General features: G+C 44.3%; 1 pseudogene; it reads right to left on the bottom strand.

The window, feature by feature from the left end:
* Positions 1 to 1,106: 1,106 nt before the first annotated feature.
* On the bottom strand, positions 1,107 to 2,362 carry LOC125516056 (alpha/beta-gliadin A-I-like; annotated as a pseudogene).
* Positions 2,363 to 12,060: the final 9,698 nt, after the last annotated feature.

Below are 12,060 nucleotides of genomic sequence, written 5' to 3'. Positions count from 1 at the left end.
CGTTCCCAGTTCCACTACATCCTCTCCCCAATGTCTTTTTTCATCCATCTAAGAAAGAAGAAGAATCATTTTTCATCCATGTAATAAGAGTGAGTTAGTGGTAACAAAAAGTCAACAAGGCCCCCTACTGTACATGAGGATCATAATGTTATACTACCTCCATTTCTTTATGTAAGGTATATTATTTTCAGCACGGTGACCAAAGCACATGATTCCGTGTTTTCTATGGGAGATCTAAAATAGTAGGATAAAAGCATACTGCAAATTTATTAGAAGCAAAATATCTAGAAGGATTACATGTATGCAATGGATAACAAGAGCATTAGTTCTTTAAAAGTGTTGCATTTAGTTCTTCCCAATCCGTTTATTTGTTCTAGCTCTATGGATAACAAGAGCATTAGTTCTTTAAAAGTGTTGCATTTGTGTGGGCTAGACACCACTCCATTGAAAAGAAAATGTGTCGACATGTCATATTACAACAGTTGTGATATCCATAAGAAATAGACACTCACCGTGTTGCCTTGAGAGCTCATATGTTTTTGTGAGGAGAGAAAGGCCAAAGTTTGTGTGCAATAGTCGGCGGAGTGGTTACATGCTGAGAGGAGAACCTATTGTAAATAATATCATGTTCTAGCTTCATTTGAGCGACAAGTAATTCCGGATGGATGTAGTATCACTTAATTACAAATGACATTTATGATCACCATTGATCTTACTGTATGATTGTTTTCATGACCTTGAAAGAAGAAATATTCTAAAAGTTGAGTGCAGCTGGACGGACCTCAATCCATTTGAGCCAGGAAAAGTAGATGCGGACTGTCCTAAATCATTTGAGATATGAATAGTAGATGGGAAAGGGTTGAAATATTTTATGCAGCAATGGTTACTAAATGGTAGGAATAATGTGCTTTTTTGTAGTAGTTCCTAAATGGTAACCTCCAAGTGCCTAATTTCATATGTAATAATTTTCCACGCAAGTTCATAATGCAATCAAGTTTCTGGTTGTAGTATCTTCGAACATTTGTTCTGAGGGAACAAAATCCTCCCAAGTGTGGTCTTCAATTATTGAACAATAACAATGGACATGCTTTGTGAGACTATTGGTCTTAAGCATAAAAAGGCATGCAAGTGATATCCATCAATTAAAGTAAAGTGCACGACAAATAGTTGTACTCTCTCTGTCCAGAAATACTTCTCGGAGAATGGATAATCCATTTCTCCGACAAGTACTTGCGGGTGGAGGGTGTATGTTTTTGTACCACTTTTCTACTTTGTGGATCAGATCTCATAGTACAAGTCGGCTAATTACATTTTTATCGAAATTATTGCAAGTGGAGTGGATTTCAACTATTTTTCATCTTTTACTATCCATCTTTTCTATACATGTCAAATTTCACATGCATCGTGTTTGCAGTCAGTACAAATTTGAAAAAGCCCGTGGCAACGCACGGGAAGTGTACTAGTATATCTAGTACTAGAGTTATTTTCTTCTCAGTTAGTACCGAAGATGCCAAATGGCGTGATGGTGCAATATGGAGGGATGTAGACATTGCACATTGCAGGTAGCGTCCGTAGCGCTAGGTTCCTTATTTCCTCGAACTGGGGCAGTTGTTGAGGCTGGACAGAGCCCTGGGCCTGTGGGTTTTGTTGAGATGGCGGGAAGGAGCCCTGGCCTGATGGATAATGTTGCTGAGGCTATTGGAAGGAGACCTGGCTCGATGGTTGTTGTTGTTGTTTTTGTTGTTGATGCAGAATAATGTGCCATAGGTGCTGACAACACAATTCTTGCAACAGCTGGTAAGTACTTTGTTCCAAAACTTGTGAACTTCCATGCGCTATGTTGTGTTGCTGCAATACAACATCCATGCATGGAATCAGTTGTTGTTGCAAAATTTGTTGAAGGATTTGTTGTTGTTGTTGTTATTGTTGCTGCGAAATTGGTTGTTGTGGTTGCGAATACTGTGGTTGCGGTTGTGGATATGGTTGTTCTGGTCGAAATGGTTGCGACTGCGAATATGGTAGTTGCGGCTGCGGAAATGGTTGCAGCTGCAGATATGGTTGTTGTGATGGAAATGGTTGCGGCTGTGGATCTGGTTGTTGTGGTGGAAATTGTTGTTGCTGCCCTAGAAATTTTTGTTGTTGTACCAATGGAACTTGCTCTTGTGGCTGTTGCTGAGATGGATTTTGTGGCTGCAATTGTGGCACTGGAACTCTAACTGCAGTTGTGGCGGTGGTCTCCACGATAGCAAGGAGGGAAAGGATGAGAAAGGTCTTCATGGTGGATTTGTATTGACCACAGCTTGCTTGGCTTAAATGATGCGCTCTACTTATGAGAATGATGGATGAGGAAGCATGGTCGTCATGCTACGGGGCTATTTATAGCTGCCATGGAATGATCTCTTTCATAATTGGCATTTTCTTGTGTGGAAAGTGCTTGGATGCTTCTCAAAATCATAATTTGGTATGTTATGTTTGGTGGCACTACTTACAAGTGTATTCTTGGACTGGTCATTAAAGTTCCTTGTTGTTGCACTATCATTCCACCACCAAAAAGGTGTGACAACACGCATGACTCATCTTATTTACTTTACAGATCAAACAGTAATCTAGATTGCCTATTTTTCTGAAACTAAGTTTGTAATTTTCTACAAATTGTTACGCATAAACTAGATAAGCATGGCTGTCACGGTACTTAGTTTGTAATCTTGTGTGGTCTCTTAGGATAGATAAGAATAGTAATGTAACTTGCTTTAGTAGGCCATGACTCATCAAATTCCTTTTACATGTCAAGTGTTGTAGTGTTCTAGAAGTTATTAGCAAGCATAAATTTTGTAATGTTCTACAAGTTGTTACGTGTAAACTAGATAAGCTTGACTTGCTCACAAACAAGATTGTAATCACTAGTCATCTACGCGTGCAACTACACGGCCTAGCTATTATATGGGTACATATTTATTAATAAAATTATATTTATATGTAAAATTCAAGCGCTTAAATTACAGATATCATACATCTGAACATATGCTAAGTTATTCAAACAATTATAGTACAATATAAACACATATATTATAAACTTCATTATATGGAAGAGTGCCTCTACTTTCCCATTTATGTTGCGCAAAGTATCATCACTGGTCTGAATGAAGCCTTCATGTCATAGTAGCAAGAATTTGACACCACCTACTATATAAGGGAGAAAGCAAGTATGAATTATTTCGATATATAGTTATATTACTTTGTTGTTGTGCGCGTATGTATATGCACCACTACTACAATGGTACACTGGTAGAAAAAGGGTCTGTTGTCCCGGTTCGTAAGGGCCTTCTGTCCCGGTTCTGGAACCGGAACTAAAGGGTCGGTACTAATGCCCTGTCCCTTTAGTCTCGGTTCAATCCAGAACCGGGACAGATGGGCCTCCACGTGGCCTATCTGCAGAGCCCAGGCAGGAGACCCTTTGGTCCCGGTTGGTGGCACCAACCGGGACCAATAGGCATCCACGCGTCAGCATTTCTGTGGTTGGGGTTTTTGTTTTTTTTAAAGGGGGGGTGTTTGGGGGTTTTGGGGGGTTAATTTAGGTGTTTCATATATTGTGTTAGCTAGCTATAATTAATAGAGAGAAGTGTCTTCTCTTATGTCCGTGCTTGGTCGACGCTACGTACTATACATACGTATAGAGAGGACTAGGCACACTAGCTAGCTAGTAAGCAAACGAAGGAAACAGAAGATCGTCATGAACATATATGCATACAGAGAGAAGTGATATCGACCACCTCTCCTTCTCCGATAGATTGGTCGAACAACAAGTTCTCGTATATCTATCCGATACTACCGGCACTAGTAGAAAACAGGGCTTTGGTCCAGGCCGGGTCAGCCCATTAGTCCTGGTTCAGTTCAGAACTGGGACCAATGGGGGCATTGGTCCCGGTTCGTGAGCCCAGGGGGCCGGCCGGGCCACGTGGGCCACTGTTCCCGGTTCATCTGGACCTTTTGGTCCCGGTTGGGGGGATGAACCGGCACCAATGGGCCTCGCTCCTGGCCCACAACCATTGATCCCGGTTCGTGCCTCAAACCGGGACTAAAGATTAGACCTTTAGTCCCGGTTTGAGGCACGAACCGGAACCCCGTTAAACATTTTCAAAATCCTCAAAAACCTAATAGAAAAAAGTTACGGGGCTTTTAAGATCTAGAGTGAAAAAAATCGAAAAAAATTCAAACAGTGGGCAAACTGTGGTCAAACAATGGTCAAACTAATTATTCTAGAATATTAGTGTTACTAATAATTATTTCTGTTATTTCAATTTTGGTCAAATCTGGTCAAACTGTGGTCAAATTGTGGTCAAACAGTGGTCAAACTAATTATTCAAGAAATATTAGTGTTACTAAATAATTATTGTTTTTTAAAACAATAGTTTCAAAATCAAACTATGAAATGTGTCACTTCATGCTCAAGCAAAATTCCTGAAGGTTAATAGGATTGACATCTTAGTATTGTGAGGAAAACAACAAGTGCGGACTTGGAGCGAGGGAGAATAGAACCCGGAAGTTAAGCATGCTCAGGCTCGGGGAGTGGGAGGATGGGTGACCGTTCGGGAAGTTAGATGATTTGGAATGATGAGGGGTGATTAGAGTATAAATTGAGAAGTGATGAGGGGTGGTGCTTACAGACTAGATGTTAAAATAATTTAGAAATTTGAAAATCAAAAAAAATTCAAAAAAAATTTCAAATTTTTTTTTTTAAAAAAAATCATAAAATTCCCTTTAGTCCCGGTTGGTGTTACCAACCGGGACTAAAGGTGGAGCTCCACATGGCCGCGCCCTTTAGTCCCGGTTCTGGATTGAACCGGGACTAAAGGGATAGGCATTACTACCGACCCTTTAGTCCCGGTTCCAGAACCGGGACTAAAGGCCCTTATGAACCGGGACTGAAGGCCATTTTTCTACTTATGCGGCTACATATATACAATAATTATCTCTTACAAATATAATCATACGGACTCATGGTCCACATAGTATTCTCCGTCTTCAGCGATCACGTGGTCAAGAAAGAATGCCGCCAATTCCTCTTGAATTGCTCGCATGCGAGCTGGTGCTAGGAGTTCATCCCGCTTCCGAAACATCTAATTTGAAGAAGGGGGTCAATACATATATATATGAATGAATGAAACTCAACACAAATGATGGTAATAAAATAAAATTGTGAATGTTGTTATTTACGTACTTCATATTGTTCGTCAGAGTACCCGCCCCGCACACAGGTCGTGTGGCGGATGGACTCGCAGATGTAGTATCCACAGAAATCATTCCCTTGTTCCTGCCACAACCACTTTACAAGAAATAGAGGTCAATCAAACTGATAAGCAAGAATGCTAAATGGTATTGATGAAACTAGCGCTTGAATCACTAGGAGATGCACGGAACATGCTACTATAGTACTTACTTTCGATTGTCTAAATTCCAGCTCCTTCTGCAGTCCCGGAACTTTTCTGGTGAATTTTCTCCAAACCCTGTCGGACAAAGAAAACAATTACTTGATATCAGGAAATGAACAAAGTTGCTGATATGGTCGATAATGATCGATTTAACTTACTTCTTGAGGATTTTAGTCATGTCCGCATACTCCTGGGGATCTTTTCGTTTAGAGTCCAAGACGGTTACTACTCCCTGCTCAAGCCTAATCTCTAGGAGAATATAGTGGAAACTGCACACGCATGCATAACTCATCAATTACATTACTATAACCTGGACTAATATATAAGGGAAACCGAATATGCACAAGACAGTAACACTCACTTGAAGTTGTAAGGAAAGAGTATTATATCTTTGTTTTCATTTTTTTTGAATGATCGTAGCAAGTTGGCCTCGGTATATTCGAGACGATGTTCAACCTCAGTTGCATCTATGAGATATGTGTTAACAAACCCAATATCACCGATTTGTCTTTTCTTCAATTCGGCGATCTTCAATCTGCATAATATAGTGAGGATAATTATAAATACATGCAATGAAAGAGATGAGCTATATAGAGAGAGACTTAATGACAAAAGTAGTAGTACTTACAGACAGTAGCTGGTGATCGTTGTTTTATCGTGGGCCAATTGATTGAAAAACTGATAGAACTCCTCAAATGGAATAGGCAACAGTTCAATTCCAACGAGGTCATGCTCCGGCTTAACTCTCGCATACAAAGTACTCCTCCCCCAGACTCTCTGCATATTTTCAAGTACCAATCATGTAATCTTCGCGTCATCGTTGTTAAAGATTTTTCATCTTTGACGAGAGGCTTGCCGTACTCGTATCTGTGTATCTGCACCTCCATGGGATCATAATGTACATCGTCGGGCAGGTAATCGTCAACATTGCCATAACCGGGCACCATCCTCGGATCGACGATGTCGCTAGGCACCTTGAGCGGGGGGCACGATTGCTTCACTTGTTCGCCGAGCTGGGCAATTTGTTTCCCAGCTGCTCGTCGTTCTTTCAGCCTTTGATCACTGACTGTACTTCCCGACTGCTCCGCTTCGGCCCATGTCTTTGCAATAATGCACTCATAGTTGCCTTTTGGCGGAGACTTGGGTGGTTTTGCCAGGGCAGCCAGAGTGCACTTCACTTTCACCAGATCTACCTTCTCCTCCGGAGGTGGATGTCTCTTTGCTTTCAACCCTTGAAACCAGTCATCCACTTCGGTTCGCGCGATCTTCGCGTTCTCCTCTGTGGTCCTCTCGTATGGTAACTTCTGTGGACTCTTCAGACAAGGATCGAATCTGTATGTCCTCCCGCCTCTGGTTGTACTGCTAGACGCCGGCCGAGCAGACGAAGCGGTTGTCTTCTTTACTTGCTTACGAGGCGGAGGAGAAGGAGTACAACGCACCGGAGCAGCTGCCGGAACGGCGGCGGGTCTCTTCTGCCCTTGCTGATGAGGCGGAGAAGGAGGAGGCTGGCTGCTCGGGCGCGCCGGCGCAGGCGGAGTGCCGCCACGCGCCGGAGAAGGATCCGGCCGAGGGCCCTGATCGTCACTCGCCGGAGGAGGAGGCGGTGGAGGAGGCGGAGTGCCCTGACTCGCCGGAGGAGGAGGAGGAGGCGGGGGCGTCAAGTTCGGAAGGTTGATGAGCTCCTTCCGCCATAGGCATGGAGTCTTCAGAGCAGACCCCAGCCGAGTCTCCCCTTCACCGGTAGGGTGGTCAAGCTAGAGGTCCTCAAATCCCTCCGTTATTTCATCCACCATCACCCTAGCATATCCTTCTGGAATCGACCGGCAGTGAAAAGTTGCGCCGGGTTCAGTAGGATAAACAAAGACAATAGCCGCCTTGACCTTCAAATTCATCCATTGCGTCATAAGGTGGCAATTTTGAGACTCCGTGATAGCATCCACGGGATAGCTGGTAGGAGCCGTCAAGGCATGCTCCGGCTGAAGCAGCTCGGTGGAAGCCACGCTGCTTCTGCGCTGAGATGGCGGGGTAGCTTCGGGGGAAGCTTCGGCAGTACGTTTGCTGCGATTTGCTTCTCGTTCCTCTATCGCGTCTACCCTTGCTTGCAGCGCCTGCATTTGGGTTTGCTGCACTTTTTTCCTCCTCTCATGGGATTTGTAACCGCCTGCGTCCGGAAACCCAACCTTCCACGGAATGGAGCCTGGCGTGCCTCGTGTCCGTCCAGGGTGCTCAGGATTCCCGAGGGCCATTGTGAGCTCGTCGTTCTCTCTGTCTGGAAAGAACTTCCCTTGCTACGCTGCTTCGATATACTGCTTAAGCTTCCTGACTGGTGTGTCCATTTGACCATTCGTCCAAATGCACTTCCCTGTTACAGGGTCCAAGGTTCCACCAGCCCCGAAGAACCAAGTCCGGCAACGGTCTGGCCAGTTAATTGTCTCTGGTTCGATCCCTTTATCAACCAGATCATTCTCAGTCTTGGCCCACTTAGGCCGAGCTACGAGGTAGCCACCTGACCCCGTGCGATGGTGAAGCTTCTTCTTCGCAGCATTTTGCTTGTTTGTCGCCGACATCTTCTTACTCTTTTCTGATGTCTTGTGGGCCACAAATGCGGGCTAGTGATCTCTGATCTTCTCATATCTGCCCTTGAATTCTGGTGTCTCATTATTTTCGCCAAACTTATTCAGCTCTTTCTTCCACCTCCTGAATAGTTCTGCCATCCTCTTAAGAGCAAAAGACTTGATTAATTGCTCTTTAACTGGGTTCTCTGGATTATCCTCTGGCGGTAGGGTGAAATTTGACTTCAGCTCAGTCCAAAGATCATTTTTCTACATATCATTGACATAAGACACCTCAGGGTCTTCTGTAGCCGGCTTAAACCATTGCTGGATGCTTATCGGGATCTTGTCCCTAACCAGAACCCCGCACTGAGCAACAAATGCGTTCTTTGTTCAGATGGGTTCAATCGGTTGGCCGTCGGGCGCGATTGCTATGATCTCAAACTTTTCATCCGAGCTCAACTTTTTCTTCGGGCCTCGTCTCTTTACCGAAGTTGTGCTCGATCCGGAGGGCTAGAAAAAAGAACAAAGACTTAATTAATATGTGTACATACCAAAACAATGAATGCATCAATCAGCTAGTCAGCACAGGCTTAACTAATATATATACCTGGCCGGACTCGGTTCGGTCACCGAAGCCGTCATCACGGTCTCCTTCTTGCACCGGCATTGGGTCACCGGAGCCGTCCTCATGTTCTTCTTCTTGCATCGGCATTAGGTCACCGTAGCCAGCTTCTTCATCCTCTCCTTCCAGACCATCGGTGTCGTTGAGAAACAACGAGACGGCATCACTTCCTTCTGCGATTATGTCCCTCAACAACGCTTCTTTTGCTTCGTCTCGGGCGGTGTCCATAGTTTCTACAAATATTTACAACATGGAAATTATTATTCAAACATGACAGATGGATATATTAGTGGCAAACGTAGAACTAGCTACCTAATCATAGTAAGGAATCATATATATTAATTAGTGGCCTCGACGCTGCTTCTCTAGAGTTTGGGGTGGCCTCGACAACGCTTCAAGGGTTTGGGGTGGCCTCGAGAACGCTTCAAGGAGGGGGTAATATCGAACCCCCCCTCCCCACGTGTTGAAGCTATCGGGAGGGGGTATATATCGACAACGACGACACTACATCTATGTCCCTCGACGACCCTCGTTCCCGATAAAAAAAAGAGGAAGAAGAAGAAAAAAAGAGGAGAAGAAAGAATAGAGGAGAAGAACTCCTCTATTCTTTCTTCTCCTCTTTTTTCTTCTTCTTCCTCTTAATTTTTTATCCTCTTCTTCCTCTCATGTTCGAGAGGATCGCCGAGGGGTCGGGAGGTTGCCTAGTGTCAAAGGATTCAACAAAACCATGTCTTCATCATTAGGCGAAAGTAACAGGTGCATGATGGTACGAAGCTCTCCAAAGTTATTTTGGAACGGAGTCCTAGATAGGATAATTCGCTTTTTGGTACAAAGTTCAGCAAGAACCTTCCAAATATCGTTATTTGGAAGGCCTTTGCTGAAATTCATACAAAAAGGCAAATTATCCTATCCGGGACACCATTCCAAAATAACTTTGGAGGACTTCGTCATGCCCTGGTTACTTCTGGCTAATGATGAAGCCATGGATTTCTTCAATACTTTAACACTTGGAAATCTCTCTCTCGACCCCTCGGCGATCCTCGACCCCTCGAACCCTCGACGACCCTAGAACCCTCGACCCCTCGGTGATCCTCTTCTTCCTCTCATGTTCGAGAGGATCGCCGAGGGGTCGAGAGGTTGCCTAGTGTCAAAGGATTCAACAAAACCATGTCTTCATCATTAGGCGAAAGTAATAGGTGCATGATGGTACGAAGCTCTCCAAAGTTATTTTGGAACGGAGTCCTAGATAGGATAATTCGCTTTTTGGTACAAAGTTAAGCAAGAACCTTCCAAATAACCTTATTTGGAAGGCCTTTGCTGAAATTCATACAAAAAGGCAAATTATCCTATCCGGGACACCATTCCAAAATAACTTTGGAGGACTTCGTCATGCCCTGGTTACTTCTGGCTAATGATGAAGCCATGGATTTCTTCAATAATTTGACACTAGGAAATCTCTCTCTCGACCCCTCGGCGATCCTCGACCCCTCGAACCCTCGACGACCCTGGAACCCTCGACCCCTCGGCGATCCTCTTCTTCCTCTCATGTTCAAGAGGTTCGCCGAGGGGTCGGGAGGTTGCCTAGTGTCAAAGGATTCAAAAGAACCATGTCTTCATCATTAGGCTCAAGTAATAGGTGCATGATGGTACGAAGCTCTCCAAAGTTATTTCGGAACGGACTCCTAGATATGATAATTCGCTTTTTGGTACAAAGTTCAGCAAGAACCTTCCAAATATCGTTATTTGGAAGGCCTTTGTTGAAATTCATACAAAAAGGAAAATTATCCTATCCGGGACACCAATCCAAAATAACTTTGGAGGACTTCGTCATGCCCTGGTTCCTTCTGGCTAATGATGAAGCCATGGATTTCTTCAATACTTTGACACTAGGATATCTCTCTCTCGACCCCTCGGAGATCCTCGACCCCTAGAATCCTCGACGACCCTGCAACCCTCGACCCCTCGGCGATCCTCTTCTAACTCTCATGTTCGAGAGGATCGCCGAGGGGTCAGGAGGTTGCCTAGTGTCAAAGGATTCAACAAAACCATGTCTTCATCATTAGGCGAAAGTAACAGGTGCATGATGGTGCGAAGCTCTCCAAAGTTATTTTGGAATGGAGTCCTAGATAGGATAATTCGCTTTTTGGTACAAAGTTCAACAAGAACCTTCCAAATATCGTTATTTGGAAGGCCTTTGCTGAAATTCATACAAAAAGGAAAATTATCCTATCCGGGACACCATTCCAAAATAACTTTGGAGGACTTTGTCATGCCGTGGTTACTTCTGGCTAATGATGAAGCCATGGATTTCTTCAATACTTTGACACTAGGAAATCTCTCTCTCGACCCCTCGGAGATCCTCGACCCCTCGAACCCTCGACGACCCTGGAACCGTCGACCCCTCGGCGATCCTCTTCTTCCTCTCATGTTCGAGAGGATCGCCGAGGGGGCGGGAGGTTGCCTAGTGTAAAAGGATTCAACAAAACCATGTCTTCATCATTAGGCGAAAGTAACAGGTGCATGATGGTGCGAAGCTCTCCAAAGTTATTTTGGAACGGATTCCTAGATAGGATAATTCGCTTTTTGGTACAAAGTTCAGCAAGAACCTTCCAAATATCGCTATTTGGAAGGCCTTTGATGAAATTCATACAAAAAGGCAAATTATCCTATCCGGGACACCATTCCAAAATAACTTTGGAGGACTTCGTCATGCCCTGGTTACTTCCGGCTAATGATGAAGCCATGGATTTCTTCAATACTTTGACACTAGGAAACCTCTCTCGACCACTCGGCGATCCTTGACCCCTTGAACCCTCGACGACCCTGGAACCCTCGACCCCTAGACGACCCTGGAACCCTCGACCCTCAATCCCTCGACCCTATAGAACCCTCGAACCCTCGACCCTGAAACCCTCGACCCTTGACCCCTTAACGACCCTCGACCCTCTACCCTAGTTCCCGACCCTTGACCCCTCGGCGATCCTCGACACGCTCGTTCCCGATCAAAATTAAGAAGAAGAAGAAGAAGAAGAAGAAGAAGAAGAAGAAGAAGAAAGAGGAGAAGAAGAAAGGAATAGCTAGAGGAGAAGATCGAAGAAAAAAAAGAAGAAAAAAAAGAGGAGAAGAAGAAAGGAATAGTGGAGAAGAAGAGAAAATAGAATATTCTATTTTCTCTTCTTCTCCACTATTCCTTTCTTCTTGTCCTCTTCTTTTTCTTCTTTTTTCTTCTTCTTATTTATTTCTCCTCTTCTTCCTCTCCTCTTCTTCTTTCTAAGTCATGCTTATATACACAGAGTATTGGTCCCGGTTCGTACCCCTCTCGACCCCTCGTCCCTCTCTCGACCCCTCGACGACCCTCGTCCCTGATAACATTTTTTCTCCCCTCGACCCCTCTAGACCTCTCGTCCCCCTCTCGACCCCTCATCATCATCTATCACCCCCCTCGTTTTCTTTA

This window comes from Triticum urartu, chromosome 6A, assembly GCF_056163025.1.
Source record: "Triticum urartu cultivar PI428250 chromosome 6A, HENAU_Tu73, whole genome shotgun sequence".
Taxonomy (NCBI): Eukaryota; Viridiplantae; Streptophyta; class Magnoliopsida; order Poales; family Poaceae; genus Triticum; species Triticum urartu.
The sequence above is the reverse complement of the archived record's forward strand: the minus strand, read 5'-3'. Positions and strand labels throughout refer to the sequence as shown.